General features: G+C 38.2%; 1 pseudogene; it reads right to left on the reverse strand.

The window, feature by feature from the left end:
- Window positions 1-3,743, reverse strand: part of LOC102489739 (ribosome biogenesis protein NSA2 homolog) — a 24,870-nt pseudogene extending 21,127 nt beyond the window's left edge.
- Window positions 3,744-11,994: the final 8,251 nt, after the last annotated feature.

The following is an 11,994-nucleotide window of genomic DNA, read 5'->3' on the forward strand; positions in this document are numbered from 1 at the left end:
CCCCCCAACCAAAAAAAAAAAAAAAAAGGAAAAAAAAAGAGGCAAAACGAATGTGCGATGTGAGATGTCAGCATAATCAGTGTAATGTTACCCTTGGCAGGGTAATTTGAAAGAGGTACATGGGGGCTTTGAGAGCTGCGTCGATGCTGTATCTCTTTGATTGGATGCTAGTTATGCAGAAATGTTCACTTTGTGAAAATTCATCGATTTGTACAATTATGCTTTGTGCACTTTATATGTATGTTATCCATCAATCAAAAGTTAAAAGAACTAATGGAAATAAATTGTGATGATGCGTTAGAGAGTACACAAGATTGCTGGAATCTCTCCAGAAGTGCAGAGACTGCATTGTAGGGGAGATTGACTTGGAGAACAAGGTTCTGAGGATCAATGGGCTGGGGTTATTTCAGCCCACTTATACCTGAGACTCTTGAGTTTTATTCTTTTCTATCAAGCTCTATGGATTATCACGACAATAATAAGGGTTAGGCTGTTAGAGAGACCCACTAATGAGGAGGCTTTAAAAGTAATTTGGGATTTCTCAGCTGAGAAAGCTGCAGGGCACACTTTTGATTTTTACTCATTCTCCTACGTACTCAGCAAGAAGGGACAAAAGTCTTGAGTGGGCTTTGGGAGTGCTTCCTTTGCTCTACTCAGTTTTCAGGACTACCAGGAATTGCTGATACGAGTTGTCAAGAAATCATTTAAATAATCATATGAAAGAGTGATAATAATTGGAAGAAACTCAAAATTTCTTATACTGGGTTTTATCCCAGTTTCTGCTCAAGTTACTCCAGGTAGAAGATGAATGTTGATCTTTTTATTTCTTTTATTTTTAGCCACATGAGCTAGATTTTATCCTTCTTCTTATATGTTAGGTAGCATTCAACAAGGTGAAAATGAATTTCTTCTCATCCTTAACAAAGGATAAAAATAAATAAGATTTATATCGGTGTGGGTCCAATTAGAAAAATCATAGGTATTAGACAAAAGTCTTCCTCCTTTGTCTGTGTGCATGCATGTGTAATTGTGTGTATGTGTGTGTGCATGTGTGTATGTGCTCATATGTGAGCTCCCTTATGTATATATAGCCTGCTACAGAGATACCGGAAGAAGTTTTGTTTAAGGGATAATGAATTCATTTCATAAAAGCTTTTCTTATTGAAAAAATTTAATTGTGGTAAAATACACTTAACATAAAGTTTACCATCTTAATCTTTTTTTAAAATTTTTTTTAGAGAGAAGTTTTTTGCTTCAGGGAGCATATGCTTGCCAGAGAGACAGAGAGAGATAGAGAGACAGAAAGTGAGAAATCACCCCCTGGAGAGATGACCATACTGCAATCCCTTCTCCTGCCTCCACGCTTGGGATCTTGGACACGTGCACACGCACGTACCCAGCGTGAGTTTTAAGTCACTGGGCCTGGGATTCAAACCATGGTCAGCTATGTGGGAGTCTAGCAATGTAACCATTATATTATCTGCTGGTCCCCCACTGTAATCATTTTTAAGGGCACAGTTCCATTGTGTTGAGTATATTCACATTGCTTTGCAATCAGTCTCCAAAACTTTTCATCTTGTGAAATTGAAACTCTATATTCATTAAATAACTCCCCATTTTCTCCTATTCTCAGACTCTGGAAACCACCATTGTACTCTCTGTCTCTATGAGTTTGATGATTCTACTTATACAAGTGGAGTCACATAATAGGCCTTCAAAAAGTGTGTGGAGAATTAGTATTATGTAAAAACTATGCATAGATTTCAAACTTTTTTCTGCCAAATAAGCTTTCTTTTCAAATTTGCCAGAGGTTGCCTGTGCCTGCCAAAGAGAAACAGGGGTTGTGGGAGAGTGGAAAAGCCTCCCCCCACAATCCTGTGGGGAGTAGTCAGGCTGTAATTCCTTCTCCTCCATTTGTTCCTCTTTTCGGGATTTTGGGCATGCATGCACATGTGCCTGGTATGTTTTTCAAGCTGCAAAACACAGGTGTGAACTGTGCAGTTGGTCATGTGGGATCCAGCTACCTTAACTACCATGATACCAGCTGGCCCTAAACTTATACTTTAATTCTAGTTTTCCACACACTTTTCGAGTACGCTTTTGCAATAAAGCTTTTGTTTTAACTTTTTATCCTGAGCCTGGCTTGGTCTAATAAGACTATGATTGAAATAATTTTACTTATCACATAGTTGATGGCCCATAATAACCATGCCTTACATGTGCTATTAACATCCTGAATCTTTGACTACATTTGCAATAGGAAAAGGAAGAATAGGATAACCAGAGATGCCAACTAGAGACTTGATGGTACTGACTGGCATCAGTGTCTGTACCCCAAATGGAAGAGGTGGGTAGAAGCAGTGGTCCTATACTGTGCAGAGCTAAGCATTTATTAAGTGCCTGTGATGTACTGTTTTTTTTATAAAAGTAATTTAATTTTAATTTTCACACTAATATTATGAACTTGGGGGTCAGTCTGTGGCATGGTGGTTGAGGCTGCTGGATTTCTGACCCCTTGGTTTAAGTTCCAGACCTGGCAGCTTGAGAAACACACCAGGTGCACGTAGCATATGTGCATGTTTGTCCAGAATCCCAAGAAGGGAGTAATGGAGGAGAAGAGATTGCAGTATGACTCTTCCTCGGGGTGCTTTCCTAGTCTCCTTAAAAAAAATTATGAAGTTGGTTATTATTGTACCTGTTTTACAAACAAGGAAACTGAAACTTGAGAGTTGACTGTCTTATTCAGGATTTCAAAGTTAATCTTTGACAGAAATGGTATTTGACTTTTTTGTAAAACTAGGCCACTTTAATGTTTTTGTACAGTTTAATAAATAAATAATCTTTTGATGACTGCAGACATGTAAGACCAGCGATAGTCAGAAACACCAGTTATGATGGTTTTCCAGATTGGTGTATCATCTTCAAAAATTACAAGGAGTTATTTGTATGCAATTGCTATCAAACCAGTAAGACAACATTATGTATCCATCATTTTCAAGATTGTTGGTAGCTTGGACATATTTCCCTCAAATAACCTTGTCTCCTTGTGTCACAAGGTCCAACTTGCTCACGTTCACCTCAATGACAGTACCTTTGGTGATTACACCTGAAATTGTATATAGTGGAGATTAGGGATTCTTCTTTACACCAAACATTGGCAGGCAAAAGGTAGCTTTCAGTTCAGGATGTGTTACATAGGCCATCTTGAAACGTAAGCCCATTGGCATAATGAATTTTTTATATTGAGGTAGTTTTCTAGTAATGCCATCTCCAACAAAGCAGACTTTTGTAACTATCTTCTTCCATGCCTTCTTCTTTCTCTTTCCTGTTTGAATAACTTTTAATACTTCTGTTTCTCCCTGGGCTTAAACTTTGGGTAGAGGGTCTTCCCATTTTCCCTCTTTTTTTTGCCATTTTTGTTTAATCATATTGGAAAGTACTTTAGCTCAGGACTGTCCTACTCTGCTCAACAGATTGGCAGGTACTGCTCCTTGTGGAGTCTTTTCATCATTCTTTTGTTTGATGTTCCTCTTTTCATCCATCTTGATAGTCTTTTTCATTTGTATTTTCTCAGCATGGTGCTGTTTATGATAGAGCTTAGCCTTCAGACCAATCATCTTTTTTGCCTTCTTTGAACTTTTGCGAGCCTCCTGATTTTCCTTCTTTCTCTTTTTCTCGTGGTAATCCAAACAATATCCATAATAGCTTTTATGATGTAATTTAATATATTTATTCTGTGGCATGGTGATGGCTGCAGAGTCCCTGGGAGCAGTCTCCTGGACTCAAAAAAGCTTGACTGGGGTTTCATTCTACCCTTCTTTACTTTGTCATGGAGAAGTGGTTGTGGTAATATAATTGTGGTATACATTATCCTTACATTAGGGGTGATCAAACTGAGTTAAGCTAGGCTAAGTAATTTTTTCCCCAAAATTGCACATTTAGCAAGTGGCATAAATAGCACTTGAAATCAGGAGATTATTAGAAATAAACTATAAGCTCTTGCCAGGTCTAGGGCTACCTTGACATGAAGGTTTGCAAATTCTAGCAGTTAAAAAGGACATTGGTAAGTGGAAGTCTGTATGTGCAGAAATAATACTAGTGTTGTGACATGTACTAACACCTTCTTCACAGACAATGAAGGTTGAGAGGGTCATTTCATGGAAGCCCATGAATGACCCACCTAAGAATTTGTTCTTAATTTGGTAGGCAATCAGTGAGTTTTGAAGAACCTTGATTGAAGGTGATCAGAGCTTGTGCTTTTAGAAAAATCAATGCATACATTAGAAGGTGAAGCAACTCAATGTAAGCACTCTCTTTCAACACTACTAAAATTGGAATGTCTTTATTGCCTCTCTGCATTCTCTTGACCTTTTCCCAATATCAGTTGGGAAACCTACTGTTATTTAACATTTAATACAAGGCATGCTCTTTCCCCAAAGGCATTTGAATTGTAAGGCTAAGATCTCAAACTTTTGCATATATACAAAAGAAGACATTTTAATACTAAGTAAGCCAGAACAGACAGTGTTTCAGTGATAAGACTGAAATGTAAAAATCCTACATGTTGTTTCTTAGGTAACTTTTAAGTGAATGGAAATGATAACTATGTTTTAATGAAGTTTATTTTATTTATATTCATATTTATGATTTTGTACCATGGGTTATTTTCTATTTCTGTTCCTTTTTTCTTCTCAGTAACACTAGAGGTCACTCAGACCCTGTCTTTAATTTAGTTTTGTCATTGTTCATCTTCATTTAGGCTACATCTGAATTCCTGTTGTGGACTTGAATTTCTTTTTATGAATTATACAGCTTGCCTCTCTTAACCTGCTAATGTTAGTTTGTAACATTCTCTATTACACTGATAGTTTAATTGACAAATTAACTTGTGTTAGTTTGCCAGATACTGGCACAAATGAGATTTTTCTTCATCTCCGCAGTGGTTGATGTCAGCAATAGAGAGGCGGGTTGATTGGATGCAGAATGGTTCTAATTTCAGAAAAATCAATGCTGTAACCATGGTGTTCAGACTGTGTTTCTTCAAATATTACATGTCTGGTCATATAAATAGGCTCTAATTTTTTCAGTCTATTTAAAATACTTTTTATTACCCTTCTATAGACATACACTCAAAACATCAGTTTATCCTTTGTATTAATTAGGTTATTCTTCAGTCCACAATCTTTTTTCCTTTTTTTTAAAGGAATTATTTTATTTAACTTTATTTATTTATTTTAATTGACCAGAGAGGGACAGAATGAGAGAGAGTTAGCAAGAAAGAGAGGAAAAGTGAGAAAGCAAGCTGCCAGGTCTGGGACTCATATCATGGTTGGCCATGTGGGAGTCCAATGCCCTCAACCACCATGCCACTTGTCAGCCCACCAGTTCACAATCTTTTATTAAATACATACTGTAAACATGAACTAAGTCAGGCATTAAGAACGTTGAGGTGAATGATACTGAAAATGCCTAAGTAGTCTTTTTCAGAAAAGTATGCTTTTTAAATTTCTGCCAAGGGAGACAGAGACAGAGAGGAAAGAGAGAGAAAGAGAGAGAGAGAGAGAGAGAGAGAGAGAGAGAGAGAGAAAACACCTCCAACAAGGTCTTGATATCCATCCCTAGCTTCAGCCAGTCCCACATTATGGGCATGTGCATGCCTTGTTTACTCAGGGACATCTCTAGATGTGAACCTGGAACCTTCCCATGTGGGTCAACCTCTCTGGAGTGACACCTTTTACGGTTGTGCCACCATCTGGCCTCCCTTAATACACTTTTTGTTCACATTCCCCTAACTCTAAAATGTTGTGATGCTAAAAATGGGTTTACTCAAGTTCTTTAAGTATAAACTTAGTAAACTCTAGAGAAAGGAGTGTGACCACCTCCTTTGATTTTTTTATTGTTTTCTTTCCCCACCTTTACTTGTACCAGCAGGTATGCTGGTTGGCATCTGTTCTCGGGTCTCCAGGTAGCTAGCACCTACATGCCACCAGGAGGTAAACGATTTTTCCCTGTCATCTGAACTTGTTTTGACTGCTGAGGTATTGGCCATCCAGGAACTGGCTAAAATGAAACATTTCCATACAGTTTTCACAAAGTATTTGATTTATGAAGTTTTATTAAACATAAGGTTTTCTGAACGTGATCCCAAATAAGCAACCTTTCCTCCAATTTCTTCCATGAAAACTCCTTGAGAATGTGAAGAGTGCAATATCAGTCTTCAGAACAGTGATTCTCAAGTTTTAGCATGGTTCAGAATTCACTGGAGGGCCTTTAAAAAACACATCTCTGAGTGCCAGCAGGTGGTAAGTTGGTTAAGGCACTGGATTCTCACATGACAGATCACAGTTCAAGTCCTGGACCTGGCAGCTTGAAAATCACACTGGGTACATGTGTGTGTGCATATCCAAATTCTTGAGAGGAGAACAGAAGAGAAGGGATTGTGGCATGGCCATCCCCCCAGGCAGGTGATTTCTCACTTTCACTCTTTCTCTCTCTGGAGAGTACACATAGTCTATGGCAAAAACCTAAAAACACCCAAAAAAACAACACAAAAACATACTGCTGGCTATCTCTTAAGTTCCTGACTCAGTGGGTCTGGGAGGAAGTCCGGGAGCGTGCATTTCTAAATAGTTTCTTAAGTAGAGTTAAATCCACTGGCCCTGGAATACTTCTTCATGAACTACTGGTCTGGAAGAACTACTTTGGGGTTGGGAGACTCAGATTTCAATCTTAGTTTTGTCACAAACTAGTTTTGTAAAAATGGGTAAGTTTTCTAACCTTATGTCACATTAATATTTCATACAGACTTACTTAAAACTCCATTATGGCCATTTCAAAATACAGTTGACCCTTGAACAACATAGGTTTGAACTATGTGAACCCACTTCTGTGCTTTTACACACACATACACACACACACACACACACACACAACATATAAAAATATATTGGAAAACACAGTATAGAACTGTAAATGTGTTTTCTCTTTCTTATGATTTTTTAAAATAACATTTTCATTTCTCTCCCATGCTTTATTGTAAGAATAGAGTATATAATACATATACAAAATATGTTTTAATCAACGTCATATTATTGGTAAGGCTTTTTGTCAATAGTAGGCGATTAATAGTTAAATTTTTGGGGGAATCAAAGTTATACAGATTTTCACCTGCACAGGAGTCTTTAAACCCTACCTCCTGCATTGTTAGAAGGTCAGCTGTATTTGCAGCCTATCCTTTATGAGAATTGCTTTCCTTCATCTCTCCTCTTTACTTTCTCCATCACCCTGCTTCTAATCTAATCTAACTACTTAGAGTTCCTTGAAGACACTATGCTCTTCCATGGTTCCTTATTTTCATATATGCTGTGTTATGAAACCCTTTTTTCTCATTGACTAACTTGTTAACTCTTATTCATTCAAATTAAATTTTTTTTCTCTTGCCATAGGGTGTGTGCCCTCATCAGAGAGACAGGGAGAGAGAGACAGTGAGAGGGAAAGTGAGATATCACCTCTCCCTTCCCCCAGGTGATGGCCATGCTGCAATCCCTTCTCCTTCATCCTTCTCCTGAGGTTTTGGGCATGCATGCACATGTGCTAGGTGTGATTTTCAAGCTGCCAGGTCTGGGACTCAAACTGCAGTTGACCATGTGAGAGTCCAATAACTTAGCCACTCTGCCACCCCCTCCATAACTGTCCCCTCCCCCCATAACAGAAGTTTTAACTAACCTGCTCTACCACTAACTCCCATTAATACAAACCTGGCTTTTCCTTTAAGGTCTTCTCATATTGCCTTGATGTCATACTTTTTAATATCAATATAGGACTCTTATTAGCTCATTATACAGCCACTTCCCTCAGAGGAGATAAAATCTTGTTCATCTTTGTGTTTCTATTACCTAGTGCAGCTCTAGCACAAAGCTGGCATTCAATAAATGTTTAGTGCATGATTAAATCTATGTACATATCTGCTTTACTTTATATATTGTGAGTTTTTAGATATCTTGATCATTTTTGCCTTTTTGATAAATTTATCTTATTTTAGATTATAATTAAATTTTAATGAAGGTTAACTTGCATAATGAAAAGAAAGGGTTAGAATGAGAAAACTTGTATTTCTTTTAGTTAAAGTGTCTCTAAGACTCTAAGTGTAGTACTGAACTTGTATTTTTGCAGGTGCAGTTATTAAATATGATTTAAATAATAATATTTAACATTTAGAAGTGCTTTTGTGCCAGGGACTACATACATTTAGGGATTTTTTGCAATTTTCCAACAACTTATGGTGTGAGTTTTGTTCTTACCTGCATTTTATAGAACTAAATACTGAGGTCTGACTAAGCAAGGTTTCATATTTAGTGATGAATCTGGGATTCATACTCATTAGATATTAAAAACAATTTTGAGAGAGAGAAAACATTTAGCTAATGAACTTCAGTTGCCAAACATGTCAACATTTAATATAACATTCAGAATCACCAATGAAAGTAGAATAAAGTCAGTGTCTTTGTCTCAGAGATAAGATGGAAACAAGTTGTTTAAGGTTTTCCTAAGATAGAGTAACTCTGTGGAGCTTTTCTGAGTGTCACAGCTTTGTGGTAGGACAAGGAAATATACACATTGTATGTCATGGGTTCTGTGGCAGAGCTCATGCTAAGCAGAAAAGCTGATATAATTCCTGTTACAGGCTGTTGAAAACTCAGGCCAAAAGAGGTAGCTACTGTTAAATGAACTGAATCTTCCATGGTCATTGCATCCCTAGGGCCCCAGTTCATTAAGGCCAAGAGTTAGAAAAAAGTGGGTGAAAGCACTTGCTTACTTTGTGTCAGTGCCTGTCACCCTTTTGTGGACTAACAGCAGATCCAAACAGGAAGGAATTTTGTACCAGTCACATTCTATCTAGAGGATGCTTACACAGTCAGTCTAATTTGGCACCAAATATTTATAAATAAAATCTAGGCTATCGTTGTCATTAGTGACGTCATTGTCATTAGTAACATAAAGACTGTTTTTAGCCTAGGAATTTATAACTATGATGTCTTAGTCTGGGCTCCACTAGGTGTCCTCTATCACTTAAAGTTGACCCTGAGACAAGGACCTGAAGGAGGATGCTATGGATTGACTGTGAATTTAACCTCCAAATTCATTAGTCCTGAAACACTAATCCTCCATGTGATGGTCTTTGGAGGTGGGGCCTTTGTGAGACAGCTAGGATTAGATTAGGCCATGGGCGGGAGGCACCCAGGATGGAATTAATATCCTTATAAAAAGGGTAGGAGACATGAAACCTTTCCACAATGTGATGATACAGAGAGAAGGCCACCATCTGTAAACCAGGGAAAGGGCCTTCAAGAAGAACCTAACCATGCTGGCATCCTAGTCTCAGACTCTTAGCTTCTGGAATTGCGCAAAATAAATGTCTTGTTTAAGCCACCCAGTCTGTAGTATTCTGTTATAGCAGCCCAAACCAACTAAGACACAAGAGTTTTATTTTGGAAGTGATCAGGAGTTTTATTTTGGAGAAAACAGAAGTGTGTGACTAAAGAGAGAGAGACAAGAAAGGAAGAAAAATAGTGTGTTAATGAGGTGGTTGCTGTTTTGAATTGTCCCACTGGAGGACATGGAGGTTGAGACATTTATTCATTGACTTTCATCATCTATAGAATGAGAATTGCCTTGGGAAGCAGACTTTCTCACATATCTGCGTTGCACCTGCATGCAGCTAAGCTGCTTCCCCGTTTTTGAGAAAGCTGTACTAGAAAGGCTCTATGGTACGTCAGCATATATGCACAGAACTGTCCACTATGCCAGTGCTGAAATTCAGTAGGCTGAGGGGATATAGCACAATTCACTGCAAGTGCCTGCTACAGATGACAAAAAAGATTTCCTGGGACTAGTGACCAAGATGATTAAATCAATTGTTTATGCTCTACTAATTCTTTTTATATGTTTCTATGTGCTTTTTTTTTTTTTGTGTGTGTGTTTTGAGAGATTACAACCACAAGTAGTACTGAGTTTAAGGTTGGTATTTTTATCACTCTCTCTTCATTAAAAAATCGGTAAAATGCCAGTTTCTGACAAGTCCTGAAAGGACCAGAAAGGAGAACCCAAACTTTAGTTTTTAATTTTATTGATGAGCAGGTTTTACTAGACAGTCAGGTTACCAGATGGGAATAAGCAAGTCATGCAAGACTGGAAAATGATGTGCATTTAATATAAGAGCACCCAGGATTTTTCAATTTAGAAAGCCATCTTATTTCTCATTGTGAAAATGTGAAAAGCATAAATAAAAATATAAAGAAGGAAGCCGTGTCGACCCTAATCACCTATTGAGAAATAATCATTGTTCCCATATTGATATAGTTCTTCCAAGTCATTTTTAATGAGAGTGTGTGAGTGCACATAAAAGAGTGACATTTAAAATGAGGAAGGGAGTGGGGAAGAGAGAGAGAGAGAGAGACCAACCCTTCACAGGGTCTTCTCACAGCATGATCCCCTTTCTCCAGCCTTCTATCTCTTTAGGATCCTGGGAACTTTGTGTGCTTAATATATTTACAAGTCAACCAGGGAATTAAAACTTGTGGTCAGCCGCTTGGTTTCCAGCCTTGCTGGGTGCTTGTGTTACTGCTGTTCCACAGAGGCTGAGCCTGTAGTCATTTCTATTTTAGATGTGAGTTAATGATTTTTTTCCTTTTTGCTAGTTATTGCCAGTTTCTTATTTAATAGCATGTAAGGAAACTAATACTGAATACTTTTTATTAGCTGAACATGGAGTTGGATGTTCTCTATAGCTTCTCTAGTCCATCAGCTTGTGTACTGTTTGTTTTTAGGGGGCCACCATCCCAGCCCCAGGGGTCAGCCTCCATACATTGGGCACTGCCCAGTGCCTGTCTCCAATCATTGAGAGAGTGCTTTGTCTTCCACTGGCCCCAACTGAGCAAGTCAGAAAGGTTAAGGGCAGCCTGGGAAATGCTGAGAAGTGTTTTTTCTAATGGAAATGAAAATAGAATAGAGAGAGGCAGGAGGAAAGAGGGAAATGTATTAGAGTAAAGCAATAGAAAAGAAATGTCCTTAAATTGATTTTCCTCCCAGCACTGTTATATCTATTTCTAGGTCTTCTTGTTCAAGTGACTAAGCAGATTTCCTAATTAAACCATCATTTACAACCTTGCTCATCCCGATCGTGTAAATAAGCTTCCTCTGGGCTTGTCTGACAGGCATTTGCTTTGCATCATCATTGGTGTTTTGACAACATTACCGGAGATGAAAACAGTTCTGCCATACTCTTCACTCCTTCAAGATGCTTTATTCTCTCTTTGATTCATTGGTGTAAATAAATAAAACCTGCCCTACCATGTTCTGTCTCCTCCTCCTTTTACTTTCCAATTCAGGTTTTTAATTTGAAAATGGTTATTTTTAGCCATATTCTCAATTGCGCCTATCCTCTATGCTCACCATGCTGCTGATTGCTGATAACACAGCTGGCTACAGGGTGGTTGGTACAGTCTGCAAACATTATAGATAAGATTGATTGAAAAGTGGGCTGCAGCTGATAGAGACCACTCTGAGGCTTTGGAAGCAGGAACTTCTCAAAGAGCATTTTTTTAGAGTGAAAGTTTTAAACTTCACCTCCATGGGGTGGAGGAGAAGGTAGGTATTACAAACTGTGCCTTCTTGGGTTGACTTGGGATTCAAGGAGTGGACTGAACAGTCACATGACTTCAGACAATTGTGAACTATAAGTCAGAGAAATGGTTATTTGTGGAACTGTGCAGGAGAAAAGTCAGGAGATGTGCCAGATCCAGAGGTGGTTTAAGAGAAAGTTTTCAGTAAAAGTGCCAGCAGAGGGATATGGCAACTTAAAAAAATTCTTTTATTTTCCCTACTCCTATAGTTAGTTGAGAAAATAGCATCTGGGATAGACCTATAGTTTTCTTTTCCTTCCTTCCTTCCTTCCTTCCTTCCTTCCTTCCTTCCTTCCTTCCTTCCTTCCTTCCT

This window comes from Tupaia chinensis, unplaced genomic scaffold (genome assembly GCF_000334495.1).
Source record: "Tupaia chinensis unplaced genomic scaffold, TupChi_1.0 Scaffold000235_1, whole genome shotgun sequence".
Lineage (NCBI taxonomy): Eukaryota > Metazoa > Chordata > Mammalia > Scandentia > Tupaiidae > Tupaia > Tupaia belangeri.